The 19,593-nt window shown below is 34.4% G+C and overlaps 1 protein-coding gene across 50 annotated transcripts in view; it reads right to left on the bottom strand.

The window, feature by feature from the left end:
• Positions 1-19,593, bottom strand: part of RIMS2 (regulating synaptic membrane exocytosis 2) — a 734,990-nt gene that overhangs the window by 151,196 nt on the left and 564,201 nt on the right. The window lies entirely within an intron of this gene.

Genomic DNA, 19,593 nt, shown 5'->3' with positions numbered 1-19,593 from the left:
TATTACCATACAAAGCAATTATTAGCTTTCTCCTATTTCAGCACTTTAATTTTCCACAGAGGATTCTGCAAAACCCTACTTAGCTGCACATAAAACAAAAGTGATGGCAATTATCCTAAAAGAAAAATCCCTTGTTTTTAGCAAAGGCAATTAGAGCATTTTCACCACACCCCAATGAAGGCCATTAAAATAATTGCAAAAATGGCAATGGTCTCGGGGAAGAGCATTTAGGAAAAATCTGGGAAACAAACATTTGGTTTAATATTAAGAAATAGAAATTTTACTTGTAAATAAAATTTGAGTAAAACTGTATGATGAAGTTGCCATTGTGACTGAAAAAAACCAATCCTAGTAGCCATCAAATTTTCTCTTTCATCCATTATGATTCACTGAAAACCTGGAGATAATAAAAATTCTAATTATTAAAACACTAAGACTTTTAGAAATGCTAAGAGAAAAGATAAAGTTTAATTTCTGAATTTTGATGAATCCTAGAATTACTAGAAAAAGTCATTATTATTTATAATACTTCAAACTTCCTGTAACTGAAATAATAGTTATCTGGCACAAGCAGGGTGTTTAAATATTCTGGTAAATTGAAAACGATCATAAATGCTTTATATTAATGACCTATTCTCAAAAAATACATTTAATGTAAAAACTTATTGACATAATTCAATTTATTTTTGACAACAATAGGTTATTTGCTGGGGTTCATGTGTTGGGATGTGAAAAGGTTAGACTAGGATAGAGCAAAATTTTTACTAGTTGGGTAAACTTGAGTCAATTATTTAACCTTTAACAGCCTATTTATTAAAAAATAAGGACAATAATATCTTCCTTTCAGGGTTAATTTGAAAATTAGAAGCAATATATTTCAAGTGCCCAATATAGTATCTGGCATAATATAACTGCGGCCAGTATAATTACTATATCATTACTACCAGGTGCTATAACTATTACTATATATCACTATAAGCACCAAATATAGCTATTAATGAGTTATGAAAAGGTCTGCTATAGATTTTTCTTTGTGTTCATTTCAAACATAATTTTGAAACATCTTTATCTAGTAAAATTTACAATGGAGAATTTTCTAATCAGAGTTACTGGCAAATTTCACAAAGCCTTAGAATGATGATTATCTTATACAAATGACTTACTGTAATTAGAAGAATTATTACCTAATAAATATTCCTCAATGAATAAAAATACACTGCAAATAATAGATACAAACTTATTGGTCAGTATAAACAGAATAGTAACAAGATATAGTATAAATATTAGATCAGATTCAAATGATCTTTTTTCTCTCCATATCTAGCTATATATTTTTGAGGTGGCTAACAAGTTAATCTTTCCTTCAAATGCAGAATAAAGAGATCATTTCTAAGATTCCCTAAAATTTTAACAATCAAATTCAATAATCAAAGAAATATACATTCAAATTAAGTGTTGGGTTTCCTAGTCCATTTTAACTTTCCATTTTGTTAGAAAAAATCTCAATGATCAAAATGAATAAAATTAAATTCTAAAAAAAATTGCTGCCCTTTTCCAAGAAATCTATATAATAGAGCCATTGTGTTTGAGTTTAAAGGTAAGATTTCTTATTTACAGTGGTACTATTTGGATGAAAATTTAGCTCATGTTATTCTTTTTCAAACTAAAATCATTAAAAATAAAGAGAATTTACTTTAAAGGAGAATGAGTTCAGTCATTGTCTAAGAATATCATTTCAATAGGTAGATTCTATATTACCTTTGTCAGCAAGTATATATATTTATAGTTATACATGCTTTCACTAAATTTAGTAAAAGTAAATTTGATTTCAAGTTATGACATAATATGGAAGTCTTTAATTTTTTTGCTATTTTTTGGAAATTTCATTTATATGAAAAGTCAAAGTTTTAAGATTTTTTTCAAAACTATATACTTGTTTTTGTAGATACTATATTGTATTTGGGGGATCTTATCTTTCTCATTCTTATACTTTATAGTGCAAAAAGAAAAGCAGGCTGTTATATCTTTTAACACAACTGAAGAGAAAAGTAGTTTTGCTATTATAATTTTTTCTTACACTTTTTCTCATGGGACTATATATCATCTATATTCAAGTGAAAAATTGTAATTTACAACTCTAGGAGACAGTAACTGTAATAATTAAGAGTACATGCTCCAGAGTGAAACTGAGTTATGGGTCTGAATTCAGGTTACATAAATTATTAAATTTGTAATCTGGAATCAATTAGCTTCTATGAGTCTCAGTTTTTCATCTATTAAAATGTGTATAACAATGACACCCATGTTCTAGGTTTGTTGTAAGGATTATATAAGATAATGTGTGTCAAGCCCTTAGTATAATTCTGACACAAAGTAAGTGTTTAATAAATGACAGATACTGACGATGATGATGATTAGACAGTAGATGAATATTGATATAATATCAATTCCAGTAATATCTTTACCTAATATTAGGTAGAATAAGACTACTCTGAGCTTCAATAAAATATAGCTATTTCCAAATATATCCCAAGAGATTTGTTTCAGAAAATATAAAGCAAAAACAAAATATTAAACTGAACTTTACCACTGACTCCTAGTATATCCTTAGGCCTTACCTTCTCCATTTGACCAGATTCATACCCCATCACCATAGAAGAACCTAATGATTCCCAACTGCAGGATGAAGAATGGCTTTATCTCAGCAGAAAATATATGACACTTCTTTGCTGAGGCAGAAGATGCCCAATAAAAATATTTGTCTCTAGTAATTTATCCTGATATCCAAAGTGGCCTAGTACCTGTGCATACCATGCCTCCCTGATTGGTTCTTTCTTTTGTTTTACTTTCATTTCTGAATCCTAACTGCTTACTTTTAAATCTCAGCAGTTAGGATTCTGACTTTGCCTGCTCTCTAGACATTGTCTTTTTTGGTTCTAACATGACTTTTGATACTGTTGCTATGATTTATAAGTGCATAAAGGCTAGGCTAAGGAATTTGTTTAGTGTTTAAAATACAAATTTTTATTTTCTTGTTTATTTTGTGGGTCTCCACCCACACACTATGACAAGATGAACACTCTCATATTCCATATAGGCATGCCTCAGATACGCCCTATCCTGCATATCCCTCTAATGGCGGCCCTACACCAGTAACCCTCCTCTACCATTGAAGTCAAAAGAACCTTCCCGCCATTGTAGTTTTAACCACAGACCTACAAATCCCCAGAATTCACCTGCTCCTTCTTCCAATCCTCCCCCCCAGTTACATGGATAATCCATCCCAACCCTCCCACCCTACTCCCCCTCATATTCCTGCACCATAGAACCCAATCACATCACTACACCACTATAATCTCCATTCACTGCCCAGCCAGTCTTCCACCCTATCGTAGATTTTGCCTAAAAAAACACAAGAGAGAGATATATGGATTACACATATCTTTGGCTGAGAACTTCCAGATAATCCAGTTTGCTGAGGTAAAATTTCAGATAGCAAAACTTAAGGAAATATAAGATTCCCCATACTCTATTTTTGTATCTTTTATGTAATTCACCGAAGGCTGAATGTGCATGATGTGTGTAGGTGTTGTTCATATTGAATTTCTTAAACCTTCTATCAGAATATAAACTCCTTATTTTTGTATCTTTCTTAGCACCTGAGATGCAGAGCCTTAATTACTCTGAGGCTCAGCCTTCATACCAGTAAGGTAAAATAATCCTTACTTTTCAAGATTTGTGTGAGGACTGAGGGAAATAATATATTCAAAATACCCAATGGTGAGCTTAGCCCATAGAAATTGCTCATTCCCTGTGCCCAAAGCTGAAGGTCCTTGAATAAAAAAGACAATAAATGGAAGAGTTTAGAAATTAGCTAAAAGCTCTAGTTTGATGATGAATCTGCTATCCACTCAAGGCTTGCACCAAATATATTTTTCTTCTGACCTCCAAGCAACTAAGCATGTTTACCTTTAGGATATAGCTCAGGCTTCCATTACAAAAATAAACATGATAAACAAGAGTGAAAAATTTGGAGAGAAAAATAGGAAAAATGTTTTTATAAATAAAACTTCAGAAGAACATATTTAAAATATAACATATATAATTCACAAAATAGAAATTTAAGTAATATATGACCTAATATGTTATATTTAACATGCTTAATATATTTTTGCTTTGCTTGAGGTATGATAAACAAGTTATTATATATTTTAACAGTGAGATAGAAGCAATTAAATTTTTATTGTACCTAGGCAATGACCTATGAATGTAAGTAAATTCATTTACTTAGGAAAAATGGTGAGTGCTGTCTTGGTACTTTACAATAATGTTTTAAACAATTAACATGCATTAGTTAACAGCTGACAGATAAACAATTAGTGATATGTTAATCATTCTTTTTAATGGAAAAAAACAAGGAATATTCATTCATTGCATAGAATTATATAATTTTAGCTGAAAACTATGCTCTAACTGGAATCATTAAAATCTTGGAAGAGAATGAAGATGCTTTCCCAGAAAACATTTTGATGTTTTGTACATTACTATGAAGCAGATCATGAACTAGAAAAATTTACAGGAAGTGATTATTCTTCAGGATGTTCCTGTAAAGAGTTTATAAGTGGCCTGGAAACGTTAATGTTCTCCCCATGTATCTGACAATGGTAGATACTAACAGCGTGTCTATAAAATTTTACTGAAAACAAGGTTACTATTAAAATTCTAAGATAATATACTTGAAAGAAAACTAAACTCCAATTTCTTAAATAAAATTTTTATTTTCTCCCATATCCTCACTTCAAGTTGTGAGGTTAGGTAATTTCCTAGTGTTTTGTTTCTCTAAAACATCTCAGTAACTCTGGTTGTTTGAGCTTTGTACATGAATTTAGATAAAAAAAGGAGGTGGGATTATTAAAATTCCTTTAAACATTGTTTATCTTCAATTTAATAAAAGTCACCAGAAAAGTAAAATTTATGGTATATTAATATAACTCAAATTCAGGAAATTGATTTGTAAAAAATACTGGTGATAAGAAAGTTCAATTTTGAAGAAAAACAAGAACTTTGAAGACTATTAAAATTCTATTCAGAGAGGAAACACAAGAGCAGGCAAAAAGAAAGGAAGGCTAAAAGTTTTGGGCAGAAGTCTTTGACATCAGGCTGGGAGAGTAGAGGAGGGGACAGAGCAAAGCAGAGAGAGTCCTAGCAATGCAATCCAGTCAAATAATCATGAGCAAGAAGATGCTCTAATTTTCCCCCCTTATTATTATTTTTTAATCATAATTCAGAGAGAGTGGTTGTTTTTCTTTGATAATAGCACAATTGGAGGTACTCTTTTCTTTGAGAAGTTACTTCCAGATTATTTTCTCTTCTGTCCTAGCCAAGTCTCTTATCATGCTTGATTTGAATATTGCAGTGTTCAAAATAGATTTAAAGAGGTAACTTGTTTAGATAAAACTGCTAAAAAGGATACTATGTAATAATGTTCTTACTTGGGAGGAAGAACGCAGAGAAAAATGGTCACAGCAACCTGAGGAATTATTAAAGATTTAGTGTATTAAGCAATAGATTCTGTAAATGAAATCCCAGACTGAGAGATTTCTGGTACCCAGAGAGCTCAAGGGGAAGCACTGAGGTTAAAGAAGAAGACTAATGAATATCATACTTCATCCTGGAAAGGAGTCAAGAATCTAAAATTTTCACTGAGTATTCAGTACTGAGCATTCTGTCTTGATGGCCATCAAACCTGATGGCATCTTCAGTCTGGTATAATAAAATGAACTAAAATTATAATATGCCTATTATGTGACAAGAACTATTCTAAATAATGTGTGTGGATTATATTATTTATTCCTCCTAACCTCATAAGGTAGCCTTTGTGACAGAGTCAAAGAGAGAGTTGTCAGATTGGGTAAACTCAGTATTCTCTCTGTAAGATAAAATTGTAATCATCCTCTAAGTCACTTTTTAGATGCTACCTCCTCTATGAAGCCTTCCCTCAGGAGAATGCTGGGTGTTCCTAAACTACTTTACTCATGCCTTTCTTAGAGTTTTACCATGTGATACCATGTGCTGTGTATCTATGTATCTATTTACCCTGTTAGATTATAAACTCACTGAGCTTATTCATTCATTTAATATTCCTATTATCTCAATTAGTGCCTGGCACATGATAGGAACTCAATGACTGTGTAATGAATCAAATAAACATAATAACTGAATTTTATTGGGCTATATACTAGAATAGTATCTGTAAAGTATCAAGTTAGAGCAGAAGATACTGTGATGATGGCAAAACAGAGTTGAGTCACATAATCATTTCATTCTCTGTGGTGGGCATTAGCAGTAATGTAATGGTAAAGGTTTAACAACCAGTTCTCTGAGGAAAAAAGCTCTTATTTGTAGTATTTGCTGATTTCTGTGATATAAATAGGCCCACCTTAGCTGATTTCAAGTTACAAAGTGGTCACTGAATACTCAGTTGGGGATACCACTGGGTGTGGGGTTTAGGAATACACGTATTTGTAAGAGTCACTAAGACTCCATAGGAAACAATGAGTAAGGGAAAAGCATATATCTGTAAATTACTCATCCAGGGATATCTTATGAAACATGGAATGGCAAAATACAGCTTGAGGTAAAAAGTCACAATCAAAGAAAGGGTAGCTATTAACACTGGCCAAGACTTACTAAAGAGCCAGCTGTCTCTTGGTCTAAAGGAATGTACAGGGTGAGTAAATTTTCCTGGAGAATTTGTAGAGGAGGAATTACTGCTGGTAGTCAGTCATGACTTTCCCAAAGGCTTGCCTCTGTCTACATCTATTAGTAATCAGCTGTTCCTTGAGAAATATCAGTTAATTACTTCCACTGATTGATCACAATTTTCAAATTTTAAAATGCCAGTTCTGCCATGAAAATCCAATTTTAGAGATCTAGGTAGCTGCAGACCTCAAACTTTTACTTTTATGAAATGCATTTACTACTTTCTTCCTTAGGTTCTATAATACTCCACCCATTCTAAAATGCTGTTTATTGAAATTGTTCTAAAAAAAAATCACCCATCACATCCTAACTTACAAGTCACTGTTGTCTTTTTTAGTTTTCTTCTTTCTTGATTTGCTATTATATGCTATTGCTGAAGTCTTCTTTTGTCTTGAAACTCTTGACACTTTTCCACAATGGCCTCTTAGACAAAGTCTCTCATGGCTTCTCCCCTTCCTTTCTGTCCGCTCCTACTTAATTTCCTTTGCTGACTTCTCTTCAATATTTAATGCCCTTTTCTTTATATTTTACATATTCTCCCAGGATGATGCAGCAGTCAATTTCTCTGCCTTTAACTACCACTTAATGACTTACCTTAATGGTTTTTTTTGTACACCATGATATACTTTTGTCTGCCTTTGCTCCAAGTGTGAAATAGCTGATTATTGACTTAATACTTATCTTTTTCCCTCAACTCTCTTTCAACTTTAGACCTGTATTTCTAGATGTTAACAGGACATCTTCCAAAAGCTGTTCTGCAGGCACAGCAAATTCAATGTGCAAAATCAAATATGTCCTCTTTTATCTCAAACCAGCTGTTCTCATATCACCTACCTTAATAGGCTCTATAGCCATCTGAGCATAAAACCTAGAAAGTTTATAAACTATCTTTAAGTACTTCTCCTTTAATCAAATATCTTTCAAGAAACATTACTTAGCACTTATTTTATGAAGACAAATATCTTGATATTTAGCTGTTTGGGGTTTAGGACTTGGCCCTTTGTTTTTCTTGTTGGTAATTATAACATTTCATACATATTCATTTGTGGCAGTTGCTGTATGTCTACCTGATATTCCTTCTCTCTTTTTGCTCTTAACTAAAAGAATCCAGAGCATGTTGTTAGTCTACCAAAAAAAGTGACTTTATTTTCTAGGCTCCCTAGTAGCTAGAGTAATCATGTAACATGAGTCTTGTGCCTATATATGCAGGAATCTACTTGAGGGGTTTGGGGAGAGAATTAGTTTCCTAATAATGAGAGACTACTTCAGCTGATATGGCCATTTGTTTTTTGATCTTCTCTTGTCTTTCTTGTTAGAGTTTAAACATGCAGTAGCCATTCTGTGACAATATAGATGAAAGTCTTACTCTAAGAATGAGTGTAGAGGGTTCTTGGTTCATTAAGCAAAGACATAACAGCCACAGGTTACTGTTTGGACTCAATGTGTGAAAAAAAAATCTCTTATTTATCCAGATATTTTGTTAGGTCTTTGTTATGATTAGCTGAATGCAAACTTGACTAGTACACCATTCTTCATGTTCTTTGCCAGAAAAAAGTATTTTCTGGACTAATCATATAAAGGCATATTCCTTATCCAACAATATTAATGAAAATCATGATATTGTCATCTCATTTTGATATATAAAGCAGTGTATCATAGTGACCATGGGATTTAGAAGTGAAAGATCTAAGAGGGTAACTCTTCTTTTCCACTCACTAGTAGACATGTAATCTTGGGAACATCCCTTAACTTCTCTCAGTTTGTTTCTGTATCTATAAAGTGAACATAATACCTTCCTCACAGGTCTGGGGTGAGGTTAAAATGAGATCACAGGTCTTGATAAATAGCAAATATTTATCCATGATGATAATTAGGCATAATGTATGGTGAATCTAAAGGCACCATCATTCTTCTATTAAATCAATTTTAATTTCAATTCAAAAGTAATTTTAAAAAGCTATGAAAACCTTATAATTAGATTCCTTATTTCATGTCTCATTCAAAAGATAGGGAATGGTGTCCTTTGATACCAGGTTGGCTTATTTATTTAGGATAGGATAACACTAAACCTGACTTAGAAATTCATATTTTTCATTCTTGAAACAGTTCAACTGGTTTGATTTTTTATAATTATGTTTATACTTGATATCAAGGAAATTTAAATCAAAGAAAGTAACAATGTATAAACATAAAATTGATTATAAGGAAAACTTGAATAATTTTTATGTTGTAAATAATTTTTGTTATAATTTTTATGTTGTAAAAACAACTTTCAAATATTTTACACATAATTCTCTCTTCCCCATCTGATAAGTATTATTTTTTATTTTAAAGATAAATATGTAACATTCAGTCATTTTTTATTTACATGTATGAAATTAAGGTAAACTTTTTTTTCTTTTTAAACAGCTTAAGTGAGTGTTAAGATTTATTTTTATACCCCTTATTATTCAGTGATATCTCAAACACATGTCTGAAATTTTTGAAATTTTTGACTCAGGTATATTCTCCCCAGATCATCAAATTTGTTAATAATAGCATCTCATTTGGATGTTCAAAAAACATTTCATTTATTTGCAAGCCCAAAGATGACAGAAAAGAATGTCTGCTGCTAGTCCAACTCAACAGGCTCACCCATTATTTCTTCATAAGAGAGAAAAGTCATTGTTAAAGCATTTAAACCATTATTATGACTAAATACTTTTCCAGTCCCTCTCTTCAGAAACCCGTAAGATCTAGCTAGAGTTAAGCAAAGTCACAGGGGAACTTCCAGGGAAGATGGGCGAGTAGGGAACTACAAGACACACTCCTCATACAAAAAATGATAGTAGACAGGCAGAAACTGTCTGGAACAATGTTTCTGGGGCTCCAGAGGCCAGGGAAGCACTGTACAGGATGCAGGAAACAGTGAGATGGGGAGAGTGAGAAGCTGTGGCAAAAAAAACCCAACTGTAATTGAATCATTCTATGGTAATGGCCGGCATCCATCTCCAATCCTCAAGGATTTTCTTGGGTGTAGTCCATGGTAGTGCTGTAGAAGGAGAGGGACGTGAAGGCAGGGGCATGGTTGAGTGCTGAATTTAACTTCTGATCTGCCTGAGTCGCGGCTCTGAATTGTGGTTCTAGCCTACCCCAGACAGGGATCCCCGTGGTGATTGTTTCAATACCACTCAGTGGAGGTTGAAAAAACACACTCCCTCTTTAGAGTGGCAGGGAACAATTTGCCAAAGAGCACCAATGCTGGGCAGGCCAGGAAAGTATAGCTTTGGGGAGGAGACAAAAAATGTTTTTTTGGTGTCTTTCCTGACCCTCTCCTCAGGGCCCTTTGGAACTGGTATGAACCCCCTTCATGGGTCACTAGCCTTGTTTTGACCAGTTAAACAGGGAAACTCTAAAGACTTAGAATAAATTGAACTAAGTGTCAAAAAAGAGACTTAATACAAAACCAATCAACAATAAAACCTTAAGTGAGAGAAAAAATGACCATCAGAGTAAGCTCATTAAGATAATCAGATGCCTAGATATCAGAAAAAAATTGAAAGCCATAATAAGAAATAAAACATACAACCTAGTCAAAGGGAAAAATATTAAAAAGTTGGAGGAAACACAGAATTTGGAACGACTAATCAAAGTTGTTCAAACAAATCTCTTAAATCAATTTAAGGAGATGAAGGAAAACATGGCTAAAGAGTTAAAGGATATTAAGAAGACATAGGGAGAGCAAAAAGAAGAATTTGAAAGCAGAATCAGAATGAAAGGCACAACAGAAGAGATTAAAAATCCACTAGAGGCATACAAAAGCAGATTTGAACAAGCATCTGAAAGGATCAGTGAACAAGACAGGCAACTGAAATCTTATTGACAGGAAAACAGGTAGAAAGAGAATGGAAAAAAACAGCAGGGTCTCAGGGAATTGAATGAAGTACACAAACCTACACATCATGAGATTCCCAGAAGGAGAAGAGAAGTGAAAAGCAGCAGAAAGAATATTTAATAATGGCCAAATATTTCCCGACTCTTATGAAAGACATACATATACATGTCCAAGAAGTGCAATGTACTCCAAACAGAATAATCCTAATAGATCTACTCTAAGACACATAGTAATCAGAATGACAAATTCCAAAGATAAAGAGAATTCTGAAAGCATCAAAAGAAAATTGATACATCACATAAAAGGGACAAGTAACTATGGGGAAAGAAGGTAGTGGTATGATATATTCAAGGTACTGAAAGAAAAAAAATGCCAGCCAAAAATTCATTATCTGGCAAAACTTCTTCAAAAAGGAGAGATAGTTTAAATATTCACAGATAAACAGAAACTGAGAAGTTTGTCAAGAAGAGACTTGCCCTACAAGAAATACTAAAGGGAATTTTGCAGGCTAAAAGGAAAAGACAGGAGAGAGAGACTTAGAAGAGAGTGTAGAAATGAAGATTATCAGTAAGGATAACTAAGAGGGTAAAAAAAGACAAAAATAAGATATGACATATAAAAGTCAAAGGATAGAATGTTATTACTGTAAAGTAATAACATTGAATGTTAATGGATTAAACTCCCCAATCAAAGACACAGATTGGCAACTTAAGAATGGGTAAACAAATTGTGTTGAATACACATGATGGACCATTATGCAGCAGTAAGAAAAAATGAAATCATGAAGCATGTGACAACATGAATGAATCTGGAGGACATTATGTTGAGTGAAGCAAGCCAGATACAAAAGGACAAGTACTGTATGATTGTGCTTTTATGAACTAAATATATTGTATAAACTCATGGAGGTAATAATTAGAATACAGGTAACCAGAAAATAGGAGGATAAAGAATGGAAAACTGAGGGTTAATCTGTGCAGAATTGGTAAAAAGTTGTAAATCTTTGGAAATGAATAGAAATGGTTAAAGCATATCAATAATTAGCAGTGCTATTGTATGGGTATGACAGTGGTTGAAAAGGAAAGTCCCAGGTCATATATATTAGTAGAAGGAAAACTAAAAACTGTAACATGGAACTGTATAAGACAGTAAAACCTCATGTAAAACACGAATATGGGTGATATTGCATATATAAGACTATTTTTACAAAATATACATACAAATATACTAGAGAAGAAGGAAAAAGAATAGCAGTTATGTACAGCAAGTAAGGCATAGAGAGATTGAGAGGTGATGTGTTTTGTTTGCTTTTTGTTTATTATTACTATTACTGGAATAAAGGAAGTGCACTGGGAATGACTAGGATGATGAATTCACAAATACATGATTACACCAAATACCATTGACTGTACTCTTTGGATGGATTTATGCTTTATTAATATGTAACAGTAAAATTGATTTGTTAAAAAAATTAAGTGAAGAATGTTGTAAATTAGAAGTCAAAAACTAGTCAATTGAGACTCGAGTCATGACTGATTTGGTTTATAGTCCAAAAGCTCCAGTTGCTCTATATACTTACCAATATTTGGTGTTGTCTGTTTTTAATTTTAGCTGCTATTGTGGGTTCATAGTTGTATTTAGACTGTGATTTTAATTTTCAGTTCCCTAATGACTAATTAAGTACTTTTTCTTGTGCTTACAAGCCATTTATATATCTTTCATTATGAACTGTATGCTCAATTCATTTGCCCATATTTTAATTGGGTTATATATCTTTTTTATTTTGAGTTGTAGGAAATAAACACACACACAACTCCTGGAAAAGAAGACAGATTGGCAGAAGGGCTAAAAAAGCGATCCATCTATATGCTGTCTAAAAGAGACTCACCTTATACCCAAGGACACAAATAGGTTAAAGTGAAAGTTTGGAAAAAGAAATTCCATGCAAATAGTAACCAAAAAAAAAAAAGCTGGGGGTAGTTATACTAAAATTGGGTAAAATAGACTTTAAATGCAAAACTGTTGTAAGAGACAAGTAAGACCACTATCTATTAATAAAAGGGACAATCTACCAAGGAGAAATAACAATCATAAATATTTATGCACCTAAACAGGGTACCCCATAATACACAAGGCAAACACAGGCAAAACTGAAGGCAGAAATGTTTGAATAGCATGAGAGATAAACCAGACCAAACAGACACATATAGAACATTGCACCTCAAAACAACAGGCTAAACACTCTTCTCAAGTGCTCATGGATCATTTTCCAGGATAGACCACATGCTAGGTCATAAAACAGGTGTAAATAAAATTTAAGACTGAAATCATACAAAGCACTTTCTCTGACCATAATGAAATGAAGCTGGAAATAAATAAGACGCAGGAAATTGACAACTCACAAATATATGGAGGTTAAACAACACACTCAAACAATCAGTGGGTCAAAGAAGCAATTGGGAAATAAATCAGTAAATATCTCATGATGAATTAAAAGGAGATTCCAACATACCAAAACATATGAGATGCAGTAAAGTCAGTGCTAGGTGGGAAATTTATAGCCCTAAATGTTTACATTAAAAAAAGAAGAAAGAGCTAAAATCAAAGACTTAATTTGCAGTAACTAGAAAAAGAGCAGCAACCTAATCCCAAAGCAAGGAGAAAGAAAGAAAGAACAAAAACTAGAGTAGAAATAAGTGAAATCGAGAATAAAAACAATAGAGAGAATAAGCAAAATCAAAAGTTGGTTATTTGAGATGATCAAAAAATTGACAAACCCTTAGCTAAACTGACAAAGAAAAAAGAGATAAGATGCAAATAAATAAGATCAGAAACGAGAGGGGACATTACTACTGACCTCACAGAAATAAAAAGGATCATAAGAGGATACTATGAACAACTTCATGCCAATAAATTAGGAAACTTAGATGAAATGAACAAATTCCTAGAAAGTTATGAACACCCTACACTGACTCTAGAAGAAATAGACCTCAACAAACCATTTATAAGCAAAGAGATTGAAGCAGTCATCAAAAATCTCGCTCAAAAGAAAAGCCTAAGATCAGATGACTTTACAGGTGAAATCTACCAATCATCCCAAGATGAATTAATTCCAATCCTCCTAAAACTCTTCCAAAAAATTGAAGGGAAGGAACACTATCTAATTTATTCTATGAAGCTGTGATACTTAGCCTAATGTGTCAACTTGGACAGGTAATAGTGCCCAGCTGTTTAGTGAAGCAATTACTGGAGCTAACTGTATAATGAAAGGGCATTTCATGGACTTTTATCATCAGTGAGTTGACTGCATAAATGGCTGTTTACATCTACAATTGAGAAGACTGCCATCAGCAATTAGTGACATCTCATCCAATCAGTTGAAGGCCTTAAAAGGAGAAATGATTTCAGCATTCAGTGAAAGAATCCCTATATCTACTTCAGAAAGCCAGTGTCTCCTGGGGAATTCAATGAGGGCTTTCATCTGAATCCCTGGCATGCAGCCTACCCTACGGAATTTGTACTTGTGCACCCTCAGTGCAGCATGAGACAATTTTACAGAATCTCATACTATTTACAGAAATTTCCTACTGGTTCTGTTTCTCTAGACTCTGGCTAATATAGAAGACAACAGTACCCTAATATCAAAGCCATATAAAGATACTACAAGAAAAGATGAGCGGGAAAGTCCTGTACCCCCATCCTGGGATGGACTGATGTTCTCAGAGGAGAGGGTGTCTCCCGAGAGCATGGGTGGCTCCCAATGGGGGAGGACAGACTAGAGTGTCAAGCCCTCAGCACTGTTGTAAGTATCTATGAATCTTGTCCTTCAAGCAGTGAAGCTTGGTTGTCACTGTGGGCCCTGAGAGGAAGGAGAAAGAGGAACAGAATGAATGGAAGTGGAGGTAACTGGGGAGCAATGGAAGTGTTCCACAAGTTCATGAAATGATGGATATAAGTCATGTTAAATTTCACCAAAAATTTATAAAAGTGTATAGTCTAAAATGTAAACCATAATGTTACCAAAAATTTAGAAAAGTGTACACTCCAAAACAAACCATAATGTAAGCCATAATGGAACCATGGTTGGTAGCTATGTTTCAATATCTGCACATCAGCTGTAGCAAATATAACATCCACATGTAAAAAGATCATTTTTGGGGAAATGGGAAAGGGTCTGATGTTTGGCATATGGGAATTCCCTATATTGTATATGTGACTTTACTGTGATCTAAAACTTTTTAGAAGACAAAATTAAAAAAAAAAAAAAGTAGACCCTGAGGAAGGAATGAATTAGACTGCCTTGCCACTGTATATACAGGGCAACATCTATTACTGTGATGAAAGGCAAAATGTCAACAAAGTTTTATGATATTTTTCATTTTTAAAAACTCCAATTTATATTTTACTTTAGTTTTTCTAAATTATTATGTATTCTATTTCTAATCTTTAAACCTATTTCATTTTCCTACTAATTGAATTTGGCAATATATTAGGCTTCACTTTTGAGGAAGTTTTGGATCACAGACGGGTTCAATTATGGCAGGGGAGGAGCACTGGTGTGGGGTGTCATTGATGGGGAATGCATGGGTGGGAGGGAGTTCTCCAGGGCATGCATACAGGGTATATAGATATGTTCGGATGTTCATTGGGTATTGTCATAGTGGATAAAATTACACATGACAACTGAGGGACTGCTGAATTCCCATCCTGGGGAGCTCTGTCACATTCCTCAATAGAATAACAACAATCACCCAAGTGCAAGGACAAAGAGCAGTGAAGAAGGATGGTCCAATGATGGGCCCATGATACTGATGACTATGCTTATATGCCTGTGTGCTTGAAATTTCAACTACACCTAGGGCTGCAGGGTTCCTAAAAGTTACCTCCTGAGAGCCTCTATGCTGCTCAAATGTGGCCACTCTCTAAGCCAAACTCAGCATGTAAATGCATTACCATCCCCCAGCATGGGACATGACTCCCAGGGATGAACCTCCCTGGCACTCAGGGATTCTATCATCACCAGCTGGTGATGCAACTAGAAAAAGACCTTGAATAAAAGAGGGAAATGGTAAAGACAAATGAGTTTATATGGCTAAGAGACTTCAAAATGAGTTGGGAGGTCATCAGAGGGGTCACGCTTACACACGTCTCAGCAGGATCCCAGAGACAGCCAAAGTAGATACAACCCCAAGGAGTGGGGCTCCTGAGGGCTACAGAGACACACAGATTCTATGGTCATAACAGATGGCTCTGGAGTTCACTGCCTTGGCAGTGGGCCCTACTTTGGAATTTGTGCTCCAGATTGTGATGGAGTTGGACTCAGATGTGAACTCTCTACACATGCCTCTTTTGTCACTTTTACTGAACTTGTCACTGGTGCTGGGGCTTGTGTATGCTCAGGAGACTTGAATCTCTGGACTGTCCATGTGCCAGATGGGCCCTGAGCCTCAGCAGAGTTGCAACACCTACTCTTTGTTGGATGTACCCAGGTCAGCTGATGGGGAGGTGAGAATGGTCAACCACACACCAGGGAACCAAGAGTGTCTACAACTGCAAGCAGGAGAATCACATCCATCAGCCATGTGGGATCTAAGCCCCCTCTCGATTTAGAAGTGGCTTGGACATCGCCATCCCAGGGTCCACTAGATGGAGGAATATAATATAGATTGGAGTGGACTCAAAGGTATTCTACTATAGAACTGTTTTGACTCTAGCAATGGAAGAAACTGTGTCACTGATGTGGAGATGGTGGCCACGGGTGTTGGTGAGGGCAGGGAGAGGGAGGAAGAGGTGTGATATGGGGCATTTTCAGGACTTGGAGTTGTCCTGAATGATATTGCAGAGACAGATCAGGACATTATTTATCCTGCCATAACCCACTGGATGACCGGAGGACAGTGTGAACTACAATGTAAACTATGATCCATGCGGTGTGGGAGTACTCCAGGGTGTATTCACCAAATGCAATGAATGTGCCTTACTGATGAAAGGGGATGTTGATGTGGGAGGAGCTTGGCTGAGGGGTGGGGAGTGCGGTATATGGGAATCTCTTATGTTTTTAAACATAACGTTTTGTGTGATTTACCTATTTTTTAAAAAGACAATAAAAATATATTAAATAAATAAATAAAACTATCCCTCAAAAGAAAAAGAAGATACTACAACAACAGAAAATTTCAGACCAATTTCTCTCATGAACATCTATGCAAAAATCTTCAACAAAATACTTGCATATTGAATCCAAAAACACATCAAAAGAATTATATACCATGATCAAGTAGGTTTTATCCCAGGCATGCCAGGGTGGTTCAACACAAGAAAATCAATTAATGCAATACACCATATTAACACTTCAAAGGGAGAAAAACCCACATGATCAGTTCAATTGATGCTGAAAAGGCATTTGACAAAATCCTTTCTTGATAAAAACATTTCAAAAGATAGGAATAGAAGGAAGCTTCTTCAGCATAACAAAAGGCATATTTGAAAAACTCACAGCTAACTTTGTACTAATGGTGAAATTGAAAACTTCCCCTCTAAGAGGTGGAACAAGACAAGGATGCCCACTGTCACCACTCTTACTCAACATTGTGTTAGAAGTTTTATGTAGAGCAGTTAGGCAAAAGGAAGCATTAAAAGGCATCCAAATAGGAAAGGAAGAAATAAAACTTCCAATATTTGCAAATGACTTGATTCTATTTATAGAAAGTCTTGAAAAATCTACAACAAAGCTACTAGAGCTAATAAACAAGCTCAACAAAATGGCAGGATACAAGATCAGCATGTAAAAATCAGTAGTGTTTCTACACACTAGTAATGAGCTATCTGAGGAAGAAATTTTTAAAATTCTGTTCAAAATAGCAACTAAAATAATCAAATATCTATGAAGAAATTTGACCAAGGATGTAAAGGTCCTGTGCTTAAAGTAATCAAAGAAGATTTAAACAAATGGAAAGACATTCCATGCTCATGGATTGGAAGACTTTGGCCTACTTTGAATAGATCGAAAAGCCAATTATTAAATTTATTTGGAATGGTAAGGGGCCCTGAATAGCTGAAAACATCTTGAAAAAGAAGACAAAGTTGGAGGACTCACACTTCCTGACTTTAAAGCATATCACAAAGCTTCAGTGGTCAAAACAGCATGGTCCTGGAATAAAGACAGATATAGTGACCAATGGAATCTAATTGAGAATTCAGAAATAGAACATAACATATATGGCCAATTGATATTTGACAATGCAGCCAAGTTCACCTAACTGGGTCAGAACAGTCCTTTCAAAATATAGTGCTGGAAGAACTGGCTATCCATATCTAAAAGAAGGGAAGAGGATTCCTACTTCACATCTTATATAAAAGTTAACTCAAAATGTATCAAAGACCTAAATATATGAGTCAGGACCATAAAACTACTAGAAGAGAATATAGGGTACCATCTTCATGATCTTGTGGTATGAAATGGTTTCTTAGACTTTACACCAAAAGTACAAACAATGAAAGAAAAAATAAATGGGACCTTCTTAAAATTAAAAACTTCTATGCTTCAAAAGACTTTGTCAAGAAAGTGAAAAGACATTCTACACAATAGAAGAAAATATTTGTAAACCACATATCTGATAAGGATTTAATGTCAAGAATACATACAAAAATCCTACATTTAATAAGAAAAATAAAAACAACCCAATTAAAAAATAGGCAAAAAGACTTGAATAGACATTTTTCCAAAAAGGAGTTACAAATAGCTAAAGCACTGAAAAGATGTTCAACTTCACTAGTTATTAGGGAAAGTAAACCAAAACCACAGGATATTATTTCACTTCTCCTAGAATGGTCACTATCAATAAACAAAACTATAAGTGTTGGAGAAGATGTGGGGAAAGAGAGAAGAACACCCATTCACTGCTGGTGGGAACGTAAAATGGTAGAGCTGCTATGGAAGACAGTTGGGCATTCCTCAGGAAGCTAAGTATAGAACTACCATATGATCAGGCAATCCTGCAACTAGACATATACAAAAAAACTGATAGCAGGGATGGGAACAGACATTTGAACCAAGATGTTCATAGTAGCTTCATTCACAATTTCCAGAAGATGGAAGCAACCCAAGTGTCCATCAATTGACGAATGGATAAACAAAATGTGGTATATACATACAATGGAATATTATTCAGCTGTAAGAAGGAATAAGGTCCCAATGCATGCAACATGGATGAACCTGGAGGCTATTATGTTTAGTGGAATAAGCCAGACACAAAAGAACAAATAATGTATGCTCTCAGGGATATTAACTAAGTATATATAGTAAACAAAGTCACAGAGCTAGAATCTAGAATACAGGTTACCAGGAGATAGAATGAAGGAAGAGAATGGGGAGCTGATGCTTAATTTGTGCAGAATTTCTATTTAGGGTGATTGTAAATGTTTGGAAATGGACAGAGGTGATAATTATACTCATTACTATAAGTATAATTAGCAGCACAAATTATGTGTGTGAATGTGGTTGAAAGGCACAGTTTTAGGTCATGCATGTTACCAGATGGAAAGCTAGAAGATAAAACTTTGGACTGTAAAACATCGTAAACTCTGTAGTGGATGATGACTGTGATGATTAGCTCAAATATAAGAATGTTCTTTCATGAACTATAACAAATGTATGTCACAATAACAAGGGGTTAATAATAGGATGGTATATGGGAAAAATACATCTAATGCAAACTATGGACTATAGTTAACTGTAAACTTTTAAATTCTTTCATCAGTTGTAACAAAGGCACCACACCAATGCAAAATGTGAACAACAGGGGGGTATAAGGGAAAGATGTATTTTTTATAGAACTCTTATGTAAACTTACAACTTCTCTCATTAAAAGTAATTTACAATAATTAAGAAAAACATGCTAAGCAAAAGAAACCAGACACAAAGTACATATGGTATGATTCCATTTGTATTGTAACAA

The sequence above is a fragment of the Dasypus novemcinctus genome, chromosome 14 (assembly GCF_030445035.2).
Source record: "Dasypus novemcinctus isolate mDasNov1 chromosome 14, mDasNov1.1.hap2, whole genome shotgun sequence".
NCBI classification, from domain to species: domain Eukaryota; kingdom Metazoa; phylum Chordata; class Mammalia; order Cingulata; family Dasypodidae; genus Dasypus; species Dasypus novemcinctus.
This window is presented reverse-complemented; position numbering and strand designations above follow the sequence as displayed.